Source organism: Oncorhynchus masou, unplaced genomic scaffold (genome assembly GCF_036934945.1).
Source record: "Oncorhynchus masou masou isolate Uvic2021 unplaced genomic scaffold, UVic_Omas_1.1 unplaced_scaffold_78___fragment_2___debris, whole genome shotgun sequence".
Classification (NCBI taxonomy): Eukaryota; Metazoa; Chordata; class Actinopteri; order Salmoniformes; family Salmonidae; genus Oncorhynchus; species Oncorhynchus masou.
The window spans coordinates 79280-85539 of record NW_027016558.1 but is presented as its reverse complement, the minus strand read 5'-3'; the positions used below and the strand labels follow the sequence as shown (position 1 = coordinate 85539).

The 6260-nt window shown below is 41.3% G+C and overlaps 1 long non-coding RNA gene across 1 annotated transcript; it reads right to left on the bottom strand.

The window, feature by feature from the left end:
- Nucleotides 1-576: 576 nt before the first annotated feature.
- Nucleotides 577-2126, bottom strand: LOC135538869 (uncharacterized). Its single transcript, XR_010455500.1, has 3 exons — nt 2031-2126; nt 1503-1583; nt 577-1391 (listed from the first exon to the last, which is right to left on the bottom strand). It is a non-coding gene; the product is annotated as an uncharacterized LOC135538869 (long non-coding RNA).
- Between the last annotated feature and the right edge of the window lie 4134 nt (nt 2127-6260).

The window sequence follows — 6260 nt, the reverse complement described above, 5'->3', positions numbered from 1 at the left end:
CTCGGGGAACAAAACTTCGATATTTTGGGTCCATGGCCAGGACACTCCCCAGACCTTAATCTCATTGAGAACTTGTGGTCAATCCTCAAGAGGTGGATGGACAAACAAACAACTCACAAATTCTGTTAAACTCCAAGCATTGATTATGCAAGAATGGGCTACCATCAGTTAGGATGTGGCCCAGAAGACAAGTGACAGCATGGCAGGGTGGATTGCAGAGGTCTGAATAATAAGGGTAAACACTGCAATTATTGACTCTTTGCATCAACTTCATGTAATTGTCAATAAAAGCCTTTGACAATTAGGAAATACTTGTAATTATGCTGCAGTATTCTATAGTAACATCTGAAAAAAATATCTAAAGATACTAAAGCAGCAAACTTTGTGGAAATTAATATTTGTGTCATTCTCAACTTTTGGCCACGACTGAACACTGGGAAACTAGTGGGCAGAGTCAAAGTAGACTTTAATAATAGATGCCATTTAGCAGATGCCTTTATCCAAAGCAAACTGGGTACATGGTAGTGGAAACAGATCATAGAAACATGATTACAATTTTGATATCATGGATGGTCAGTCCTTGCATCTATAGGCCTGTCTATGAATTTGAGAGTGGTTAGATTTCTCCAGCCCCGTCCCTCAGCTTTTTATCGAAAGAGGAGCAGGGAGACACTTTGTTATTGTTTCTACAGCTGATTGCCACTTTAAATAGTTAAGATGCAGATTAAATACCCACCAAAAATGTTAGATAAATGTCCCATCACTCGGACAGTTAGGGAATACACAGCATCCAGCACAGCAAACAATCTATCAAATGTATTTCACAAAAGCTGTTTTTACATCAGAATAATAACCACAGTGGTTATAGAGGGTGCAACAGTTCAACACCTCAGGAGCAAATGTCAGTTGGCTTTTCATAGCTGAGCATTCATAGGTTGAGAGAGAGAATAGAAACAGCAGGACCGGGACAAGGTAGCACATCTGTTGAAACGGGTAAAAAAAATCTGTGGAAACACAATTCCACTCCGATTCCCTTTATGAATGGGTGTTTCTTTGAATTTGCTGTCCATGGCTTGTTCCTTCTCCATTTTCGGAACACCAGCCTGCTCCCACAAAGTGATTGATAGTATATATTGGCTTGTACTGTGATGATTGTGATTCTCAGCTCTCAGGTTCATACAGCGAGTTCTGGTCTTCATTGATCTCACTCTCCGTCAGCTCCATCTGTGGCGTTTAGGGGCCGGACTCGGTTGTATACTGATGTTCGTGGGCTCAATCTAGCTGGGCCCCGAGCTCTTTAGTGATGGTCCAATGGACCTCTTCTCCACCGCAGCACATGAGCAGACTGGCACCCAGGGGTCAGTTTGGCATGCTGTAGTAACCATTCTTTCCTGTTGATAGAAAACAATTAAGGCATCTGTTAGACTATAGTTATATTCAAGAATCAATGCATATGCTTGAAATAAACAATAGCCTCAGAAATAACATGGATTTGCATGTACCTCCTCTGCCTCCTGCACAGTCTCATCCAGGATGAAAACCTCATCCAGGATGAAAACCTTTTCAGGGATGAAGATGTCATCCTGAAAACAAACAAACGTTTTGTTAAGACAAGTAAACCCTAATATATCAGTTGGTGTTAACAAGCTATACATGTCTTGTATGCGTTGTCAACGTACACACACACATAAAATACAGGGACATTTAGCTATGTCAACTTCAGTCTCGCTAAATGAGGTGGGGCTAGCAAAACATTACAAAAACACATCTGTCAAACAAAATGTATTACAGTACTTGACTATCTGATGTGGAAGCTAGCTACAGTAACTACCTAATAACCGGTACACAGAGAAACTATGTTGCAATTATAGTTGCAGTTGAGTTGCTTGCTAACGTTATTTGCTCGGGGGTGTTCCACAAAACCCTTCAGATGCAATTCGCCGGTTACCTTCAACTAGAGTTGCAACAAAGTTGTCCAGCAGTGTCTAACGCTAGCCTAGTCAACAACAGCCGAGACCGGTTAACGTTACCTCAGACTCCATCGCATTGACTCGCGTCGCCTCCTCCGTTCAGTCACTTTTACTTGACTCCGAATTCAGCGATGTTGATGATGGTCGGTCGGTAACCCCTCAACTTGGGCCTATGACTCCTTTCCATTCGCAAACTCCCTGTTTCCGCATCGAAAGTGCACTTCATTGCAAATTCTGCCTCCGCAAAGTGCTGTCTGCAGACCCTGCTAGCTCGAGCTGGTATGTCCTTCCTCTTCAGGACATGGAGCAACTTCTTCAAAAGTCGTGGGTCCTCGGGCAGCCGACGGTAGCTTAACCGAGGGATTTTTTGGAGCCAATACATACAGCCTGGCGCACTACAGTTCATGTTTGAATTGCTACGTGTTGTTGCCATCTTCGTTGTCCACATCTAAAATCACTCTCTTCAATTCACTCTCCGGGCGAAACTCAATACCACAGATAATTTGATGATTCCTGCCAGTGATGCACTGGCGTCAGTCGTTAATATAGCAATTTATAATGGCGCTGACCATAGCTCAAATAAACCTATTCGGCGATCAAAATACAAAATTGAGAGATGTTTTTATGTTTAATGCATATGTTTTGGTAATAGTGTATTAAATACGTCTCTTTGCTTAGACATACTTCCTAAAGTGTTTCCATTCCCCTTTAACCATGCTTGCAGTTCGATAGACAACAAAGCCTCAACTGATGTAGATAAATGCACATATTCCTAGTTCTGCCCTTATCTGGCATCGTGGTGCAGTCTCAGCCAAAGGAGCCTGTATTGATTGATCATATACGCACAGTTCTTTATGTTTCCTGGCCAATGTTTATGGTTACAGGACTGTTATGTGTTAACACTGAGATGAATTCAAGGGGAAAGATCTGTGTTACGTCAGCATGTGAAACCTGTGGGGCCAAAAGCACTAATCCTGTTCATGAGAGCCATCAGCTGCTGCACTCTCAGCTGAATACTGCATGTAGATATGGATAGACTTACTGTGGAGCTCCAGATAACAAACACAGCCAGCCGTTTAGAAAGTCCAGGTGCATCTGTCCAGCTCCTCCAGTTTCAGTGGTCTCTTCGAACAGGTCTCTAGTTCATGTACTTCATTTCCTTTACTTAGCAGACGTTCTTATCCAGAGTGACTTACAGGAGCAATTAGGGCTAAGTGCCTTGCTCAAAGGGACATCGACAGATTTTCAAATGCAGATACATTACTGCATGCTCTTGGGGTGAACTCACAACTTACATAGCCTTTCCCTGTGTCATTTATTATATTCAAGTATTGGCATTGTAAAGACGTATGTTGAATTTCTTCTAAACACAGGAAATGGTGTTATTCGAGCTAGATTTAATACACACCAATCTACCATGATTTATTGCACATAGCTAATGAGCTTTGGAACTACTGAATAAAATGTAAATGTATTTCTCCGATGTATGTGTAATAATCAGTCTCACGCTATAGATTTGGAATGTACTGTATACTGACCTGTCTGCCTGCCTTTGTTAAAAAAAGGGCCATTTTAAACATGAGGTAAATTAATCCAAAAATGTGAAAGATTTAACCTCCCTTGTTTTCAATCTTCCTATAGTCTCAGAAAGGTAACCTGGTCCTAATGCCCTTGGCTTGACTTAAAGTAAATGTACCTTCACTTCGATTGAAGACACAATACCATTTAGCTCCATTTTCAATCCTTGAATTTGGTTTCCAGTCAGATACCAGGGTCATATATCCTGTTAACCATATGAGGATATGATAATTTTCTGATTACAACATAAAAGGGACTCTCTCTTAATGCACGCCACTGTTTCCTTTCACTCTGCTCATCCTTTCCACCACTGTTGTTAATTAATCTTGTTTCAACACTGAGGCATATGCAGAACAGATTTGTGCTGTAACCACAAACACAACATTTAATGTCACTGTAATTTTTCCATAATTACCATTGTCGGCAGCCTAATAGCCTGCTCATATGAAAATGTTACCTCAAGATCACAAATGAAAAGCTTGATTTCAGACCAGGTTGAAATGTTTCAGGGCTGGTGTACATTGTTCATAGAAGCTCAGCGATGTCCTCTTTGAGAAGCTCATATCATTTTTGTTGTTGTGCTTTGTGAGTATGTGCGTGGTGCATGTAATAATACATGGGACTCTATATTTATGGCCCCTGAGTGGTGCAGTGGTCTAAGGCACTGCATCTCAGTGCAAGAGGTGTCACTACAGTCCTGGGTTCAAATCCAGGCTGTATCACATCCAACCATGATTGGGAGCGTGTTCACACTCCCAATTGGCCCGGGGTAGGCTGTCGTTGTAAATAAGAATTTGTTCTTAACTGACTTGCCTAGTAAAATAAATACATAGTATTTTTCATGGACCCAAGGTCACTTGCCATGTGTATGCACCTGCGTGTATTCAAGACACTCATTGCTTTAACAGCACACAATCCCTCACGCAACAAAAATGCTAACACACTTTTTGACAGTCCGATAGAGGCAATAATATAATTAGATGTTAGTTTATCAGAAAAACAACAGAAAAGACCACATATTTCGATGTTGGCAAGTCATACTGCATTACACATTGTATACAGTACATGTCTTTAGCTGTCCTGTGTGGGTGGTTTCACGGTCAGTAACTCTAAAGCTAATAAACCTCTACTCTATGACTTAATTGGATGTTTTTCCATATTTTTTCCTCTGGCTTACATGCATTTCTGAGCCTGTTAAATTGTCTCGATGAAAGATATGCAAGCAGAGTTTGCTCACGGAAATCCATGTGGACGTGATGACAGTCCTCTTGGTTGCTATTTGTATTTGTATGTTATTTCAGAGCTTTTGCCCCCTCTGTAGTGGAGGATTTGATCTGATCTGACCTCCATGCAGCCTCTTAGCATTAGCTGTGCTGAATGATAAACTTTCCCTCCCGGGACACCAGTGTCCCTGAGCCACATTTGGATTCAATTTGCAGCAGACTTTCTTTGTTGTTAAAAAAATATATTTCACTTTAAGGCATTACGCAGGGTGGTCGTTGCATTGTTGTGCAAAGTTAGAGTGGGGAGCGTTCCCTGCGATCCGATAGCTGTGGATTTATGGTGCCCAGTTGTGGTGGGGCTTTGTCACAGCTCTTGCTGACAGGCCCGGTGCTGAAAAAGCCACCATTGCCTCTGGCTGCTCCTCCAGCTCCCCACACCCACTGTGGTTGGAGGGGTGTAGGAGAGCCAGGACTGGGTGGGGGTGAAGAGACAACAATTATGTCTCATTGTCTCCTTTCTGTTCGTTGAAAATCTGAGGTTTTCAGGTTTTCATATAATTACATGATAATGTAATATATGTTTTGGTTGATTCATACCATAGAATAGGGAATCACAGTACCTGTAGCCAATTGAAGAGTACAAAGAGCAACATAACAAAGGGGAGTATAAGGACACTGACTGTCCACGTTGTTTTGGAAAAGTTCCTTTTGCAGTGATATTTTAACAGATGTTGTAACTCATGGGGATCATTGATGCCATATTATTAAACCATATTGTTCCTCCAGGGTCTATATTCACCGTCTACGAATGTGGCTTATATTGTAAAAGGGAAATATGGAATGAGCTATGTGCTTATATTGATGTGATGATGGTTTTTGTGTCCCCAAGAGATTACACAATTATCTGTAACGAAAATCTCTGGTGTCCGACAGAGATGTTCCGAGTTCTCCAGAGAAAACTCTTTGGACAACTTGAGAATTATGACTTGTTTTAATGTGTACATCTTGATTTTATGCATCTTGTTTTTAATGTCCTGGAAATCACACTCGTTTTTTTGGGACTTGTTATGCTCCATTAACTCCTATCCCCACAGTCCCAGTGAGACGTTCAGGTCATTCATTTTCACCTGAATATTATTTGCAGCGTGATACATGGCCTTTTTACGACAATGACACAAATTGCGGCAGAGATGGAAAATTCGATGAAATGTTGTAGTGACATTACAGCACTGTTTCTTCTGCAGTGGCCATGGATTGAATATTTATTATCTCCTGAGTTCTCTTTCAACAGAGGACAAAGCTCTCATCAAGAAATAGAGCTGAACATTCAGAGAGAGAATAATGGCAGGTCTGCAAGCAGAGAACATACATTTGCCTTTTTATTGTAGCACATCCCTTTTAGTGTTTATTACTGTACAGTAGCCTTTGTCGGCCTCTCGTGTGTACAAAAGCAGTGCCGTAAATTGTTTCACATTAGATATGTCAGGCC